The sequence below is a fragment of the Pongo abelii genome, chromosome 17 (assembly GCF_028885655.2).
Source record: "Pongo abelii isolate AG06213 chromosome 17, NHGRI_mPonAbe1-v2.0_pri, whole genome shotgun sequence".
NCBI classification, from domain to species: Eukaryota; Metazoa; Chordata; class Mammalia; order Primates; family Hominidae; genus Pongo; species Pongo abelii.
The window spans coordinates 69669595-69689250 of NC_072002.2; the positions used below are offsets into that span (position 1 = coordinate 69669595).

Here is a 19656-nt window from a genome sequence, read left to right on the forward strand (position 1 = left end):
TTCCTACTGCAAGCCATCTGTTCACCTCTCTTTAGGCCTGCTTCACACTTATTGCTCTGGAGAATTTATTTTACTGCCTCTTATGTTGGGCGTGCATTTTTGGGGTTTCATCTCTTCCTCTTTCTTGATTTGTAAGCTTGTTTGGGGAACTGTTACTTTAAAATGGCACACAGGATGTATATTTTTTAAGTCCTTGCATATCTGAAAATTTTTAAAAATCAAGCTTGGCTGACAGTTTGTCTTGGTATACAATTCTAAGTTCAAAATAATTTCATTTAAAAAATGTGAAAACATTCAAAGAAACTTCTGGATCCATTATTGCTCTTGAGAAATCCAATGCAATTTTTTTTTCCTCGTATGTGATCTGCTTTATGTCTCTGGAAGATATTTTAGGTTTTTCTCTTTATTCCTGCATTTCTTTTATCTCAGAATGATATATCTCGATGAGTTTAATTATTTGATTAATTTAAAGGATTGTTTTCCTGGACGTTTAGTGAAACTTTTGATCCCCAAAGTTCATCATCTTCATTTCTGGTATTGTTTTTGCATTGTTTTCAAATTAGTGTTTTTATCCTTTTCTGCATAGAAAGAACTCTTCTAGAGTTTTCTGAGATTTCCATTAGTCAGAATTTTTTTCCATTTTTTGAAAATTTCTGCAGCTAAATAGAGAGATTTTTCAGCTTAGTCTTCTAACCCATCTGTCAGATTTTTGGAAATGTTGAGTATATTTTCAATTTCAAAAGATTTTTTCCTGTTTTGTATATAAATTTCTTTTTTATTCATTATCTCTAGGAGCAGGGTAAAAAGGCATGTGTTCAGTTCATCTTGTTGAACCACAAATTACTCTAGTTTACTTTCTCCAGAAAATAAACCTCCAGTCTCCTGGAAGCTGGATTGAGCAGATGGAGGAACTTATGGTTGGTTGATTGTGTGACTGAGGGGAAGGGAACTTTGGGTCCAAGCATTCCAATATACAGACGTATAACCAAACCCCTGTGTTTACCCCACCACCTGGCCTCCTTCTATGCTGAGATTTCTGCCTCCTAGGCCTGAGCCTGCCCAGGTTTTGCAGGAAGAATTGGCTTGCTTTTTACCATAATCTCTCCTGGAGGCATACAGTGTATAGAATCCTCTGCTCTTCCAAATCAGTTACCACGCCTGCATCTGATTTAGCTTCTCCCAAAATTCATTACAAGTTTATGTGTTATTTTATCTGCTTATTTGTCTTTGTGATTCAGTAACATTTTAAAAAATTCATTTATTCTTGTAATGAAGCAGTTTGAGGAGAGATGAAATACATGTGATAATCTTGCCATTTGTAACTACGCATCACCCCATGTACATTAACGTTTACCTCAGTGCCATATTGATTGAATAAGACAGATGTTATGTCTAGTTAAGTTGTGCTACATAAACTCCAGGTACAGGAAGACATTATTACTGTTATTATCATGACACACAGTGCTGTCACCTTGTTTTCACTGGTTTTCCATTGTTTTTTATTCTGCTCTACCTCTGGTCAAAGTGGCCTTCATGGAGTGGCCAAGCAACATTTCTCTTAAGTCTTCCTACTCTTTCTCTTCCTTGGAACCCCTCTTCCCAGGGAAGGAAATGTTCCACCACTCTCTGGTAGTGTCACTATGTAATGCTACTGGATCTGAGCCTTGGAACCTCAGAGACAGGACTGTATGTGGCAAGTCACTCCAGGAGAGCTATCCCTGCAACAGCTGGCCCTATAAAGCTGGTGACACACTTATCTAGGGAAAGGTGGCAAGGAGAGTCATCAATAAATGTGTGTGTCAGATTTTCTTATGGCAGGAACCTTTTCTAGAAGTTGCAGGGAGGTAGCACAGAGCGGTGACCACTATGAGCTCGGCATTCAAGATCAATAGACCTGACTTCCATCTTTTGAACTGCATCACTTTGGACAGATTTACTGTGACTTTCTCAACCTCAGTTACCTCATTCTGAAAATGGAGACAATAAATATAATAGATGCCTTGCCTATTTCACAGTAATGTTGTGAAAGCCAAATGAGATGAAACTCTATTGCATACAGGAAATAATAGCTGTTAGGACTAATGTCAGTAGCGAACACATGCACTAGATAAAGAATAGGGGTTATCATTGTATAGCACAGAGGGTGATTTTAAGTCAATGTGTTAGCAGTGGAAAAGATTCAAGGTTCTTATGTTCTTTCTTTTATTTCTGTCTGGGCCCATGGACACACATTTGTTATATACTTAGATATTGCTCTTAAATGCAAAGTAGATTTATCATAAATATAGATTCCAAGCATACATACTTTGAAAATCTACAATCTGAGCCTCATATACTTTTATGCAGTAGATCCAAAATAATTTTTATGAACTGGAATTTACTTGGGGACAATGGAGTAGATTAAGTGTTACCAAAATTATAAGTATAGCCAACACATTCATAGAACTTACTGTGCCAGGCACGTTCTACGCACATCACTGATATGAAGTCAATTCTTCACAATAACATTATGAAGGCATTATTATTACTCTCCTTTTCAACTTTCAAGAACATTAAAGGACATAAAATAGAACTTCTCTTAATAGTTTCATAATAGACAGATTTCTATGAGACCAAAATATTTTCTCTAATACTCCATTTTTCCACTGCTTTGCTATTGTTTGTTTTGTGTTTTGGTTTGGGCTATTCCTTTGCTCTCTTCTACAAGAAATCCTCTGGGAGCTGATAACAGCAGTGCCTCCCAGATTGTCTCTAGGGCATCGAATAAGAACCAAGTTAAGCAATTACAATTCAAGCAGTCATTGGCATCTCATTGTTTACTAACATGAATGCAAGACACAGGTTTGGAACTTTTAAATTTTGTTCACAGAGGAGTAAATCGGTTGTTATTATAATGTACCCAACCTTGTATTCTTACCTTTACTACCAGTCTGTAAATTAGGGATGTCTGAATGTGTCTAAAATGTAATCCCAACACGGGCAGCCAGGATCTTTGCTTTGTGGATGAATCTAATGTGTTTAGAACACGGCATAGCACATAGTAGGTGCTTAACAAATACTTGTTCAATGCCTCCATGTGTTCATTATCTTACTTAGTGGTAACCTATTGATCTCTGAAGTGACTTTAGGAAGTGAATTAGGGCTTTGGGAAGTGAATTTGGATGTTGCATACTGATTAATGCATTCATGTGAACACATCCTAACTTTTAAAATATTAATTTCTTTCCAACGCCCTCTTTTATTTCCCAAGGCCATCCTCTGCTCCCCACTCGCAATCCCTCGCCTTCACTCCTCATAGTTAATGAGACATCCCCTCGGAGGAGAGAACGCAATGCCAGGGCCCCAGTTCTTCTCACAGCGCCCTGGGCTCTTTGAATGAGAAACATCAAAGAAAACACAGAACAAAAATGAATAAAAAATGAGCTCGTTGTTAGGGCTTGAAGCCCCACAGTGTGGAGACTTCATCCCCGAGCGAAGTGTGTTTCTCACTGCAGCAGTTGAGTCACCAGCAAGACTTGCCTGAGGTGAGCTCCGCACATCCGCGTTGGGACTTGCAGACACGCCTTCTTCTCACACAAACCTTACCCAGCCCCGCCGCCGCGGCGGACTCCGAGGGTGGTGCCACCAGCCCTGCCACTCGCAGTCCTGACGGGCAGGGGCTGCGGACCGCCCGGCCTTGGACCCATCCGGAGCCACAGGTTGGAGGAGATAAGGAGCTGTCCCCGTGCTCATCGCCCTGTGGAGCTGATCCCGTCTCCCTGCTGACGGTGGAGCCCGGGAGTTCCAGGGCTTGGGAAGGGGAAGGAAACCTCTCTGAAATCCGACACCTGCTCTCCCGGCAAGGAAACTTCGCAGGCTGGTGAGTTGGGAAGGCGGGCTGTTGCTGCTGGAACGCGTTCCCACCCACCCGGGTGCTGCAGCGCCGGCCTGTGCCGTGGGAAGTGAGGCCTCTGTGTGTGTGTGTGTGTGTGTGTGCATGTGTGAGTGCGTGTGCACCTTCAGTCGCGGTTTCCAGCAGAAATCCTTGCAAAGAAGACAGTAGTGATGTGTGCTGCACGGATGGCATGGGCCAACTCGACCTGGCTCTCTTTGAGTGTTTGCTTATCAAACAGCTGGTTACCACCAAAAAAAGCAAAAAGAAAAAAAGCCTAGGCACAGCAATGCCAATTTCCTTTCATTCGCATCTCAAAAAACAACCAAAATAATGCATAAGAAAAAGCATGGATGATGATGTGCTTAGAGTTTCATTCCAGGAGGAGTGACTTAGTGAGGCAAGCCAGGAGAGCAATAAGACATTTATATGCACTTCCTTAGATGAAATAGCCCCAGAGACCTTAAGAGTACTTTCTGTTTTCCAATTTTTTGCTCTGTTACTTTCGAATTCTGATCTACGTGTCGCACCAACTAGGGTATATGTGTGCGTGTGTGTTCACTCAACTGGTCACAATAAATTAGCTTTCAAGACTTTCCCACCCAATGCAACCTTAATTAAGCCTCTGAAAACTACTGAAGTAGGTGAACTGTAAGCAGAGACTGCATTCCTAGGGAAAAGCTGTGTTTGGTTAGAGCCTTCACACCTCTATCATGTTTTATGAGTTTTTTATGTCAAGATGTAAAGCTAAGGGTATGTAATTCCAGTTGTTTTAAACTGCACATCATTAAATTAAGCCCAAAGTAATAACATAATTTCAAGGTTATTAACAACAAAATTATTGTTTAATATAATACAGCTCTGAATTTTTATTTTGTTCTGTTTATAAGAAAAATGTCTACAGTTCTCAATATTTAGTTATATTCACACATTCATTTATATATAGAATATACAGGGTTTTATGGTTATAAATTTTGAAAAGTTGAGGGAAAAGATAGACTTAAGCATTATTATAAACTCAGATATTTAAGTTTAATGAATTTTCAAGCTGCTGTAAAGTCCATATTGCAGTGATGAAGAAAGAGACATACCTGTCATGTGCCATTGCCCCTCAAATAGTTATTTTTCATAGTTTCCTAGCATAATCCTCTACCCAGACGGGGTCAGCCATCCTTAAAGGCAAGAGGTGATTCCTACCAATGACCACAAAAGGGTAATCTTGACAGATAGTTTAATATTAATGGAGCTTTTCTGTTTCAGAATTGACTATGGCCTCTCATACAGTGTTACTGTCATTGCTTTCGAAAGGAAAACAAAACATAGCAGATAAAACTGGATGAGCCTGTTCTCATAGTTGCCAAGAAGGGATAAAGGGAATCTGTTGAATGTAAGCAAACCACAGTTCCCCTTTCTCATAGGTCATTTCTGGAACAGGCATGTTTGACCCAATAGGGAAGGTAACCCTAATATAATTGATCTTCTTGGTAGAAGATCAGTTGGTATGCCAGTTTACACCACAACTATATGTTGCTTTCAGAATTGCTGTTCATTTATTTCACTGTTTTTCTGGAAAAATGGAAATTATCCAAATGTCCAGGTAGTTCAGAATAGAAACCTGCTCTTTTCCCACCCTCACTCCTGCAAATTTTTGGTTAGGTTTTTGGGCTCTCAGATCAGTAGGGCATGAAATATAGAACAATTACTCATAAAAAACTCATCTCACAATTAATCCAGTTTCTTCAGTTGATTCATCAAGCCAGGTTGACCAATAGTTCACCTCTTAAGCAAGTAATTGTAATGTTGAGATGCAAGGAAATGATTTCAATAAAAACAGACAGGACAAACCAGGTGTTTCCCATGAAGAATATGTCACTTTCTAAAGATGGCTGCCAAATGGGAATGATTTTTTTAAAAACTCATTATTAGGTATATATGGGCTTAGGTATATCCTATAGAAGTAGGAAGCAGCAACATCACTACGCATAATAACATACCTATTGTAAACCCCAAATATGGAGTTGATAGTATTACTCAATTTCTTTCACACCCTTTGCAATCATTATTCATGTTCTCCAAATATTAACCTCCCACTGGCACTCCTTAAATAAGACAAACTTGTCTAGATTGCCAATAAGGAGAGTAACACTCTATTTATCAAATGGCTGAAAAAATCTTCAATAAATTTTGTCTTTTTAACTAAACAACTGCTCAGTATACTGAGATAATTAAGTTGCTTGTTCATTTGTTCAACAAATATTTGTTAAGAGTGTTATGCACTGTTCTGGGCTCTGTGTGGACAGAAGTGGACCAAAATTCCTGACCTTATAGAGCTTATCTTTTACCAGGGAGACAAAGACCAACCCAGATAAGCAGGGTGAGTCTATGGCACAGTGGCGAGAAGTGCTCAGCAGAGAGTATAAAGCCGAGGAGGCGTGCAGAAAGTGTCAGTGGCCGGTGTCAGGGAGGACTGAAATTCTAGATCAGATGCCCAGGAAAAGCCTCACTGAGAAGATATTTTAATATCAATCTGAGGCAAGTAATGGAATGATCCATGTAGATATGTGGAGGAAGAGCATTCTAGATTGAAGCATTCTGGCATCTTTCAGGAACAGCAAAGAAGCCCATGCACCTGGCACAGAGGGAGTGAGATGGGGGTAGCAAGAAATGGGGGAGAGAAAATAATGGGGACAGGTCTTGGAGGACTTTGAAGGTCCTAATAAACATGTTGGCCTTTGTTTTTTATTCTAAGTAAAATGACAAAACACTATGATTTAGATATAGCCCGTTGAACATTTTTCAATAAATATTTACTTAGCATACTATGAACTTTAATATTCTTCTAAGCCCTGTGTATAACAGATATTAGATATATGAGGCCTCTGCTGTCATGGACATTATATCTGGGGTTTGGAGAGAGACGGATAAGTAAATAAACAAATTAGTAATTCTGGAACTTTTAGTGATACTAAGAAAAAAAAAAAATGTTAAAGGGTAATATAATGAGAGTGACCTGAAGGGGACTGTGTGATTCGGTGGTCAAGAAAAGCCTCGGGGGAGGTGATTTTTTTTTCTTTTTTTTTTTAACTGAGACAGAGTCTTGCTCTGTCAGCAGGCTGGAGTGCAGTGGCACGATCTTGGCTCACTGCAACCCCCACATCCCGGGTTCAGGTGATTCTTCTGCCTCAGCCTCCTGAGTAACTGAGACTACAGGCATGTGCCACCATGCCCAGCTAATTTTTGTATTTTTAGTAGAGACGGGGTTTCACCACGTTGGTCGGGATGATCTCGATCTGCTGACCTCGTGATCTGCCTGCCTCGGCCTCCCAAAGTGCTGGGATTACAGACGTGAGCCACCGCGCCCGGCCAGGTCATGTTTTTAAAAGATCACTCTGGCTTCCTTGAAGAGAGTAAGTTGTAGGGTGACCAGAGTAGAAGAGAATCCAGTTAGGAGGCTATTCCAGTAGACCAACTACGACAGTGGCATAGATTAGGGTCAGAACAGTGGCCACCAAGAGAAGTAGATAGATTCAGGAAACATTTGAAGGCAGAGCTGACAGAACTTGCTAATAAATTGGATAAAGGTGGAGATGAAGAAAAGAAAGAACCAAATGATCAACAGGATTCCTACTGAAGATACTGGGTAGACAGAAGGCCATTTCCTAAGATGGGTAAAGCTAGGGAAGAAACGGTTTTAATGGGAAATGCAGAATTTCTTTGCAGCCTTTTGAAGCGTTTTTCAACATCCAAGTGGAATTATCAGCTTGGGCTTTTGCATATGTGAATCTGGAGCACCTAGAGGACATCATAGCTGGATATAGAAATTTGAGAGTGGCTATGGATACTATTTAGAGTGATAGCCTTGAGGACATCACTCAGAAATTACAGAGAAAAAATTGGGGCTTGAGGATGCAGCTCTGGCTTATTCGGACATTTGGGACCTTGCATGGGAGGAGTCAGTAAAAAGCCATTCAAGTGAAAGGCAAACCGGAAGAGAGTGTCATCATGAACCTAAGCCAGGATGTTTTTTTAGGATGAAGGGCGTGGTCAATGGTGTCAGACAGGGCCAAGATTAACAGTGAGATGAGGACAGAGAAGTGATGATTGCATGTGGTGGTGTGGAATCATTAGCAGCTTGGGAAAGAGATGGAGTTCTCAAAATAAGATATTCAGAAAATTTTAAAAATTTAATTTAAATAATAATTTAATTTAATTTAAATTATTATTTAAATTAAATAAATAATTTAAATAATAATAAAGATTAATTTTTTTAATTAAACTTTAAAAAATTCTGAAAATAGCATTTCATCTAATTCTAAAGAGAATTGAAAAGAGGCCCCCAGAAAAACTCATGAGACTACGTACATAGAAGCTCTAATAAATTCAATTTTTTAAAGATGACTTGTAGAACAGATTAATAAAGGAAACATATAATTAGAAATACTTAACAAAGGTGTTGTCTGAGCTGTAAGCATAGTTTGAAGAAGAGTAATGCACAGTGAGCTGAAGCTTGGGAAAAAAATGCTCAGGAGAGCAAAAGATTATTTTCACATTGTTTGAAACAAAGCACTGAATAAAGAAGGGTCATCTCCCTCTTCTTTCTTTTCTATTTTTCTTTCTTTTTCTTTTTTTTTTTTGAGATGGAGTTTCTGTTGCCCAGGCTGAAGTGCAATGGCACGATCTTAGCTCATTGCAATCTCCCTCCCCAGGGTTCAAGCGATTCTCCCACCTCAGCCTCCCAAGTAGCTGGGATTACAGGCATGTGCCACCACACCAGGCTAATTTTTGTATTTTTAGTAGAGGTGGGGTTTCACCATGTTGGCTAGGTTGGTCTTGAACTCCTGACCTCAGGTGATCCACCTGCCTTGGCCTCCGAAAATGCTGGGATTACAGGTGTGTACCACTGCACCCAGCCATGAATCCCTCTTCTTTCTACATGAAAGAAAATAGCCTTCAAAATGGAAGGTCTAGACAACACCAAAAGAAAATTAAAATCAAAGAAAGCTGAGAAGTTATTGTGACTGCAAATAACTTCTTTAAATGAGAAAGACTAATGGCAGAAGTGGTCAAGAAGACCTCTGTGAGGAAAGGGCATTTCAGTTGAAACCTAAAGGTTGCCTGGTTGCTAGTCAGGTGAAGGGGTTGAGAAAGAACAAACCAGATGGTGCAAAAGGATTTGCTAAATTCTTAACTTGGGAAAGAGCTTGGAATGCACACGTATGTTTATTGCGACATTATTCACAATAGCAAAGACTTGGAACCAACCCAAATGTCCAACAATGATAGACTGGATTAAGAAAATGTGGCACATATACACCATGGAATACTATGCAGCCATAAAAAATGATGAGTTCATATCCTTTGTAGGGACATGGATGAAATTGGAAATCATCATTCTCAGTAAACTATCGCAAGAACAAAAAACCAAACACCGCATATTCTCACTCATAGGTGGGAACTGAACAATGAGAACACATGGACACAGGAAGGGGAACATCACACTTTGGGGACTGTTGTGGGGTGGGGGGAGGGGGGAGGGATAGCATTGGGAGATATACCTAATGCTAGATGACGAGTTAGTGGGTGCAGCGCACCAGCATGGCACATGTATACATATGCAACTTACCTGCTCATTGCGCACATGTACCACAAAACCTAAAGTATAATAATAATAAAAGAAAAGAAAAAAAAAAGAAACTGAGAAAAGGAGTTTGGAGAATGGAAAGCAGGTGGCAGAGAGAGGCACAAGGTGAGTCTGGAGACACCAATGGGGAAGTCATTGCAGAAACTAGACAAGACCAGTGAAAATCAGGAAGTGCAGCAACCTAAAACTTACTTGTCAGAGCTGTTATAGAGATGGCTTCTACTGGGAGATTGAACTAAACAACCCTCCAACTCTCATCCAAAGCTATAATCCTACAAATACAAGAACACAATTTGTTTAATATTTGATAATGTGTTCTAGATTTTTAAAATTAAGAATTGATAGTGAAAGTTTACTTATAAAATATAAAACAGATCAAAGCAAATTAAGTAGTAGCTGCCATATAAAGCAAATGTTTAATATCCAGAAAAGCAGGAAAAACGTTTCTAGGTAGCTACAGCTGTATTCAAGGATACCAAGACCCACTCACATAATTTTGGGGACAGTTTCGTAGAAAGGAGATATAGACTTCATATATTGGTAGGATTTAAATCAAACCAGTAGAAAGTCTATTATTAGTCAAATATTGCTAGTGTTGAGTAGTTTATAACTATAGACAGGGCATTCAGTCTCCTTAAGGATCTTGATTTTCTCCTGTGTAAAATAAAAGGTAAGTGTTGATTATTTTAAAATCCCTACTGTTCAGCTCTAGACTTGGGCAACACATAATTCTTGTTTGATGTTTACTTCCTTCTTTCCTTCTTTTTTCCTTTTCTTTCTTCCATTTATGTGTCTATCCCTCTAGATAGATGATAGGTAGAGATAGATAAATAGATAGATAGATAACCTTAGATCTACCTAAGGTTATCTTTATGTTATACATAAATCTGTGTGCATAAGTGTATATGTGTGTGTGTGTGCATATATGTAAACATGGAAGAAGAGATAGAAACATATGAACTCTATAATAGAGGGAAAATTTCATTTTAAAATGTTTAGGGAAAAAGCACAAGACTTCATTTTAGTCCTCTTTCTGGCTTCGTTCTAGCACATAAATTTATTTTCAATCGTATTGAACTTGGGGTCAACTTAATCTGTTTTCTTCTTGTTTCTCTCCTTTACTTGCTCAGAAAAAAAATGAGATTATGTATGAAATCTGACCTGAGGGATATACCAGAACAATAATAATTAGTAAAATCAAAATCAGCTTGTATTATATTTGCCCAATCTAACTTAGGCAAGGTAATCAGAGCCTGAGAAGTTCGTTAAATGAATTATTCAGTTCTTATGGTCTATTATTCAAAATATATTATTTTCATAAACAAAATAGACTGTTGATAAGTGTTCCTGTACATATCTAAATATTAAAAATACAAAATCAAATTAGATTTTTCAGAGGGAAAGAGAAACTAGTCATGTCTTAGTGCCTTTGAAAAAAAGTAGACATCTTTTCTAATATCAAGAGGTGCCACATATTGACTCAGGTGCCTCCTTGGAGTAACTTAAGCCTCGAATTTTCTGGAACTTTCTCCCAAATGCTGCAAAATATAGGAGCAATGCAACCTGTTTGCTAATTTATTAATTCTTTAAGCGAACTAAAGATAGATATCACAACTAACTGTATGGAAACTGTAATTCCCAGTCCCTATATCTATCCGTCTCTCACTCAATCTTTGATTTAATCTTCCTAAGGTTTGTAATACCTATTCTCAAATACTGCCTCTCAAGGTTTGGAAGTAAATGCTTCTATTAGGAAGAACCTAGGAAACAACACTGCAAAACATATGTTACAGGAAAAAATTGCTGTAATGAAAATATTCTCATATTTATAACTGAGAGTTAAAATGTAATAAAATAGACTTAAATAGGGCATCATGTTTGAAAAGTCTATTCTTTAATTTTCAGTTGGAAACGAGATGCTAGTTGATGAAGCCTGCATAGCAGTAATAGTAATAAGATGAAATGAGCAACTTCGGGTTTGCTTTTCTCTTGTAACTGCACTAGGCCATCATCAGCTGATACTTATTTTGAAATTGGCCTATACAATCTCCCCAGATATCCTTTGCTATATTTTGTTTTTTCACTTACCTACTAGGAAAACCAAGAAGACAAAAGTAAAATGCACCCAACAAGTACTCATTAGTATTGTTTCTGAACATGCTTGATTTGGGTGCCCTCAGGAATGTACGTGCTTGATGAGAATTTATGCATCTGTGATTACAGAGCAGCTTATATTTAGATAAAAGTGAGGAGGAGATGAAAAATGGATAAAGACAGAACATACTGATCACTAGGTGCAGGTACACAAACCTGCAGGCTTTGTGTCCTCTGTAGACTTGAAGAAACCTTGCTGGGCATCTGTTTCCTGTGCAAGCTCTGAGGAAGTCATAAAATTCTACATTGCGGTTTTCATTGGAAAATGATTAAATGATAATAACTGAGTTGCTTTGAAGATGAATTTCCCTCAAATTATATTGTTATTCTGCTTCCCAGCAGATCTTCTTATCAAGTGTATTTTCCATGGTTCTGATTCCTTACAGTTTTCACCCTTTCAAAGTTCAGTTTGACTTTTAAGGTAGGCTTATGCATGAGGCCAGGGACCCAGAAACCAGTTTCCCATTCTTCAGTTCTAGACGGTATTAGATTCTAGTGATTTTAGTAAAACAAAGCCTTCAAAGTCTAAGTAGTCCAGAGCAGTGAGGTTGATTCTTAAAATCAATATTGTAAATATTGAGACACATGAAGGTGTAAGCTTGGCAACTTGAGAACAGAGAACTAACTCAAAATAGAAAAGGAACAATTAAAATTCATAAATATTAACTGTATGTTTAAAGAAAGATGTTCTGTTTGCATTGCAATATTTTATAACCAGTAGAAATATTTTTGTCTTATTTTTCAGGAATCATGTTTTCTAAAAGTGTGTAGACATTAGAATCGGAGGATTTAAACATAGCTCAAAACTGCTTTCTAACTGGTGTTTTCCACAGTAAACATGCATTGTGCATAGTCACTTGATCAGAAAGACGAAAATAAGAAATCCAAGAATTAATGACATTCTTCGAGGAGCAAAATTTCTGCCTGTTGTAGGACATTATAAACATTAGGAAAAATGTTAAGTTGGTTAAAGCTGATGATGTTATTACAACAAAAGACCTGGTCACCATGTTAAACCTGACAATACCAATTTAATCTCTGGTATAATTTTTTTTTTCTTAAAACATTCATTAAGTGCCTACTATCTGTCAGGTCATATTAGATACTTTAGTTGTAATGGTCAGTAAGATATAGTTCCTGCTCTTAAAGAACTTAGAATCTAGTAAAATAGAGAGTTACATGAGCAGATAATTTTAATGAAACTTGATAAGTTTTCAGTTAGTGGTTTGAAGGCAGTATTATGGTAATAAAGAGGAAGATAAATTTAAGGAGGTTAAAACTGTAGAGAGATCAGTGAGGAATGGCAAACACAAAAGGTCTGAAATTGTAAAGTTGGAGAAGATAACTTACATTAATATTAAAGAAATAATTAGCAAGGGTGGGCATTAACCAGACATTGGGGGAAAGGAGAAATTATTATAAAGTCTAAATTTCTGGCTGTACTAAGGCAATAGATGGATAAATAGTGGTCCTCAAAATTGAAATCAGGCATACAAAAGGAAAGGCAGGTTGGGGGAAGAAGAAGTACTGCATTTGAGGTACCTGTGGTTATTCAATTGCATATGTTCAAGAAAATGACTCTTAAAATCTAGACCTCTCAGGAGAGGTCAGGCTGGTGATAATGACTGGGAAATGCAGGCACAGGGGTGATCTCCAAAATCTATGAGACCAAATGCCATCTGTCAAGGAGGTCCTGGAAAGAAGGAGGTGGAGTAACCATAAGAGAAGAATAATTATTTTCTTTATTTTCTGCAAGCACTACTCTGCTTTGGCTAATAAAGACATTTAAGTTCTGGAAGGACTTGGGGAAAATTTAAGGTTATATATCTAATTATATATATGTGTGTATATATATGTATTTATTATTAAAATCATTGTTGTTAAATTGAAGGACATAATAAATATGCCTGTAGCTTCTGTGGGGGCAATCACTAAGTAATGTTTCCTTCATGTATAATTCTTTTCACCTATGTTCTCTCCCAACCCACCCTGTGAAAAATGACAAGTCGTGTCTCAATTAGAAATATGTTCTAGTACTAGAGATTGGGAACTCAACAGAAAGTGATCGAATCAAGTGATTCTGGCTCATTAATATCATGCTCTAATAGTTGATGTCCAGCCAATGTTAATTTAAGTGCAAATTAACTCCCATTCTCTTCATTTTAATTAGTAGATTTGTTCTAGCTCTGCTGTCACTAAATTGATAACACTTTTATCCTCAAGATCTACTTACCAAAGCATAACAAAATGTATCTTGATGTTCTAGAGAAATTACAGAATAATTGTCTAGTAATGAGTATTTGTGTAGATTCCAATAATATGTAAAATATTGTCAAGAAATTGACTTGAAAACACGTCAAATGATTGACCAAATTTAGGGAAAGTTACCTTGTCTCTTCTTCTGCCTCTTCTCTTCCCCGTCTTCATCTCCGTGTTAATATTTTTTTTCTAGTCCACTGTTTGAAAAAGTTTGGAGAATATTCTATTACATTTATAAAAATTATTTATACCAACATCTGGGTGCTTCACACTCTCCATCACAAGCATTTCTGACTATTTAATAATTAGTATGAGAACATATTGTATGCCTACTTGTTCGATTGAGATATTCTCTGTGTTCTTTCTGGATTTCAGGTGTATAACACTTTCTTTGTTATGGATCCATCATTTGAGACATCTAGTTCTGAACAAATATGTTTTTCATAAAAGCTCCTTATAATATGGCAATATCTGAGTTATTTCTGTTGTGGAGATCATAGATGGAGAACATTTAAATGACTCATGTACAAGTTAGACACATACCTACAAATATTCCAGGCAAGATTTCTGATTACAATCTTGCGGTCTTTAATTTTTTTTCTTAAGCATTTGGCTACTTACGTTATTCACTAAACTAGTATCCAACTGTTAATCTTCTATGTTATCCCCATCTGTAAATTGATCAACATTTCACATTCTTTTGGGAAATATCAATGTGTTTTTTCTTGTGTTTTGTTTTTAAGTAAGCTAACATTATAGGGACAAATCTCTTTTGTAAAGAGTATATGGACTTATATGAGACAGTAATAATAAATATGGAAAAAGGACACAAATATTGCTGGAAAAAAAGTCCTCCTACAACTTATGATGAACACTTGTGAATCATTTTAAATGATGACTATTTGACATGGTTATTAAGGGTGAAAATGTGCATTGATGTTAAACCCTTGACTAAAGACTGACAATAAACATCCCCATTTTCACCTTGAACTATTATCAGCAAAAGCATACATTCATTGAATATAATGGGGTTCAAGTCTAGGCTATTGTGTAAGAAAATCAAAAGTTTAGTAATTTTGACTTTAATGGGAACAGTTTCGCAAATTCTATTTTTTCCTACTACTGCTTTCTCTTTGGAATAAGTTTTACATATAACTTGTTAAGATTACAAGACCTTTGTGCCATAAATATGCACAGCATGGAAAAGATGAAAGAGAGTTAAAGTAACAAACATCCTCCCATTGTAGCCATAATCTTTCTGAGTCCAGTTTTAGGTAACCCAATTACCAAAATCAGCCCAAGGAATGATTTCAAGGCACAACTGAACTAGGTGATGCAGGCAACAGTTAGGTCTTCTCCAAACCACAGGGTCCCAAGGACAAATAAATATAAGGGCAGAAAAGTAAATGTTTCTTATCTACTAAGGTCCTATTTCTTTGTCCTGATGTACTATCTAGCACCCCCAGATGCTGAGAGTATACCTCAAATCCAACACTAATTAAGAAAAGTCTAAGAAATTGACTGACTGGTGAATATCTTTTTGCTTTTTTAGCAGCAAATATCACTTCATTACTCTGACTTTAAAATTACCCTGTACATATACACCATGGAATACTATGCAGCCATAAAAAATGATGAGTTCATGTCCTTTGTAGGGACATGGATGAAATTGGAAATCATCATTCTCAGTAAACTATTGCAAAGACAAAAAACTAAACACCGCATGTTCTCACTCATAGATGGGAATTGAACAATGAGAACACATGGACACAGGAAGGGGAACATCACACTCTGGGGACTGTTGTGGGGTGGGGGGAGGGGAGGGGGGGAGGGATAGCATTAGGAGATATACCTAATGCTAAATGGCAAGTTAATGCGTGCAGCACACCAGCATGGCACATGTATACATATGTAACCTGCACATTATGCACATGTACCCTAAAACTTAAAGTATAATAATAATAATAAAAAAATTACCCTGTACACATGGATCAGAAATGAATTTATACTAGAATTACAGGAGTGAATATTTTTATGAAATTTATTCCAGTGATGTTTCCAGAAGTACATTTACACTATAGCAATAATGTCTATACATAAGTCAATAACATTCTAAATAATAGTTGCTTTGTCATGACACCTTATTAAGGAAGAAACAAAAGATGCTTTTTTGCAGACTTTGTGAGGAAATAATATATCCTCAGCTTCTCCTACTTAATTGGAAATAATGAAGCTTTTTATAAGGCCAAACATTCTCTATGGCTCCTAAAATTCTGTCTGGGTAAATAATGTTATGACTTGTCTATTTTATCATGAAGGTAAGATTGTCTTCTTGAGTATCTTTTATATTAATTGAGGGTAAAGTTCTTTCCTTGTAGTACAAATCATGGGTAAAATTAGGCCTTTCTTAGAACTTTATTTCAGAGCCCATCTTTCTTTCTTTTGATGTTTTTCTACAGTGCTTAGTGCCATTTTGCAGCCCCAAAGCTAGGAAATCAATGATTTGTTGGCCAGTCTTTCTGATAAATTAATTTCTGCTAAAGTAGTTATGGCTAAAAACAGCTATAAATTACTGTTCCCAGTAAATATATTTGCTTGTTTACATGTAACAAAAATCCAAAGTCATGCCTAATGTTAGAGGCTCCAGGCTTAAAAATAGAGTTGTACGAGAAGAATTTGGGGCAAAAATAACTTTATCAGTAAAATCTAATGTGACCCGTGTGGATGGCAGTGCTATGGCCTGGAATTTCTGGAGCAGCTACTGCTTTAAATATTCCATTACACTGGCAGAGTCAGGGTTAAATGAATAATAAATATTTAACAAGTTAAATAAATATTTTGATCCATAGTTCTGAAAATATGGTCACTATCCTCTCTTGTAGAAAGGGCCTTTTGTCTTCCTCCTGTAGATTTTCTAAGTCCATCCTCAGGAAGGGAATTTCATAGAATTTGAGGCTCATTCACCAATACTGTCAACAACACTTGACTGGGTATCTTTGACAATAAGTTCTCAGTTTCCCACCTATTTAACATTTAAAAGTACAGATAGCCAGCTGGGCACGGTGGGTGCCTCGAGCCTGTAATCCCAGCACTTTGGGAGGCTGAGGCAGGCGGATCATGAGGTCAGGAGTTCGAGACCAGCCTGGCCAACATGGTGAAACCCTGTCTCTACCAAAAATACAAAAATTAGCTGGGCATGGTGGTGCACGCTGTAATCCCAGCTATTCGGGAGGCTGAGGCAGGAGAATTGCTTGAACCCGGGAGACAGAGGTTGCAGTGAGCCGAGATCACATCATTGCACTCCAGCTCTGGACAACAGAGCAAGACTCTGTCTATGGGGTGGGGGGTGGGGGCGGGGGGCGGGAAAAGTACAGATAGTCCTCCCCATCCATGGATTCATTATCCATAGATTTAGCCAACTGCAGATCAAAAATATTTGGGAAAAAAATGAATGATTACATCTGTCCTAAATATGTACAGACCTTTTTTCTTGTCATTATTCCCTAAACAATATAGTATAACAACTAGTTACATAGCATTTACACTGCATTAGGTATAAGTTATCTACAGATGGTTTAAAATATATAGCAGAACATTATATGCCAATACTATGCCATTTTATACAAGGATTTGAGCACCTGTGGATTTTAGTATCCACTGAGGGTCCTCGAACCAATCCCCCATGAACACTGAGAAACTACTGTATATGTAAATAGATTGAACTTGTGAATTGGCATATGCTGTGGTAATTCTGCAGACTAAAGTATTAGTAACTGATCAACTAGCCTGAGCATTTTTCCATTGAGAATGGTGACATTATTTTCTAAGCCAAATTTAGCCAACTACCAGGATAAGAGGTGGGCTTATGAATAACTGTAGGTTCAGCAAACAGGTCCACCATTGCAAACTAAATGGCCAACCTCAAAGATATATGATAGCAAAAGATCTTTTGGTTGATTGCACCTTAATAATTTTAGAGTAATCATTAATGCTATATTGCCTCCTGAGTGATTGCCTTCAGAAATAAGACACCAATATACTATTCAGTCCAATTTCCAGTCCTCCAGCCTAGAAAAATAGACTCAGTACACAGAATAAAATGGCTCACAATTAAGGATTTAGACAATTCGCAGGGATCACAGACAATAGCTTGACTCCTTAAAAACATATCTTATGAATTAAGCTAAATGGAGTCCAGTATTTGCCACATGAACATGTGTGTGTGACTGTGAAGGAACAAGTTAGGTCAAATGTCTAATGGCAGAAGACTGCTATGTGAGGAATAGCTCTAAACTAAACTAATTCGTTCATCACAGAGAAATTTAGTTCTGGTTTTCTATCTGTACTTGGCTTATCTCCAAATGATAATTTCAAGTCAGAGAAATTTAGAATACGAATGTGGAATTGGTTTTCCCACTTGTTTGTAAGAAAAGATATGTAAACAGTTTCTTGCTTATTCTAGCACAAGGAAAGCCTAGATCAGATAAAACTATTGATATTCTTAGAGAGAGTTTATGGGTTTTTCTTACAGAACTGCTAGAGGACTTAATGAACTATACCAAAATAGCTTCCAGTCTTACTTCAAGGGCATACGGTTTTTGAACTATCTTTCAGAAGAGATTTCTGTAAAGCTTTATGTATAAAAGAAAATTTGTTTTAACATTTTCAAGTAATTTTAAGCATAACTAGATTTATCAGGACATTCTTAAGCCCATCAAAGTTTAGAAGATAATATCAAGAAAGATAAACAAGGTAACCTTATATATTAATAGGATAGGTAGAAATCTTTTTCCTATGCGTCAAAGCAAAAATCAAAACATTGACTAAAATTTTAAGACACATCTTGCTGTTATGTCTTATCTATCTACTCTCAAGAACAAAATGCTTATTTAAAAACATTCTTAGTCTGCAGGGCTGCTGCAACTAATTTCACCCTCCATCCACTAGTTTCAGACAAAAGTATTTGTTGCAAGTTTCTTGAATTTATTCAATATTGTTATTATTTTTGAGATGGAGTCTCGTTCTGTCAGTCAGGCTGGAGTGCAGTGGCGGGATCTCGGCTCACTGCAAGCTCTGCCTCCCGGGTTCACGCCATTCTCCCGCCTCAGCCTCCCTAGTAGCTGGAACTACAAGCGCCTGTCACCACGCCCAGCTAATTTTTTGTATTTTTTAGTAGAGACAGGGTTTCACCGTGTTAGCCAGGATGGTCTCCATGTCCTGACCTCATGATCTGCCCGCCTCAGCCTCCCAAAGTGCTGGGATTACAGGTGTGAGCCACCGTGCCCGGCCAATAATATTATTTTTTAATGGACAGGCAACATAAACTTCTATAAAGTAAATCGCTATAAAGTAAATCGCTGTCTTTTGTACCATTGTCACTGGATATTGTGTCAGCAAGAAATATAACCTGCATAGAATTTTTAGTAAAAATATCTCTGATTGTTGAAGTTCAAGAAGGCACTACAATAAATTACAATAAATTAATGCCCTGTAGAGTTGATATTTGTTAAAGCTTTGTGGTAATAACATACCTATAAGTTTAGATTTTCAATAAAACTCATTTTTTTTTTAGCAATGCTAACCTATTCTATATTAAGAAGATGCTTCTTTCTGACTCACTGCAAAGAGAATTTACACTTGAAGAGTCATTTTTAAGAGTGTCAGGAATATATCTGCACTCATCTCTGCTGTTTCCTCTCCTGATTCTCCAAGGACTAAGGGTGATATTAAA

At 37.3% G+C, this 19656-nt stretch overlaps 1 protein-coding gene across 3 annotated transcripts in view; it reads left to right on the forward strand.

Moving 5' to 3' along the window:
• Positions 1 to 19656, forward strand: part of RAB27B (RAB27B, member RAS oncogene family) — a 177313-nt gene that overhangs the window by 108630 nt on the left and 49027 nt on the right. Inside the window, exon 1 of one of the 3 annotated variants that reach the window (XM_002828236.5) lies at positions 3635 to 3859. The exons of the other annotated variants lie outside the window; for them this stretch is intronic. The gene's annotated coding sequence lies outside the window, so the exon portion shown is untranslated. Of the gene's footprint in view, positions 1 to 3634; positions 3860 to 19656 lie in introns of those variants that run through there. 3 annotated transcript variants of the gene reach the window in all.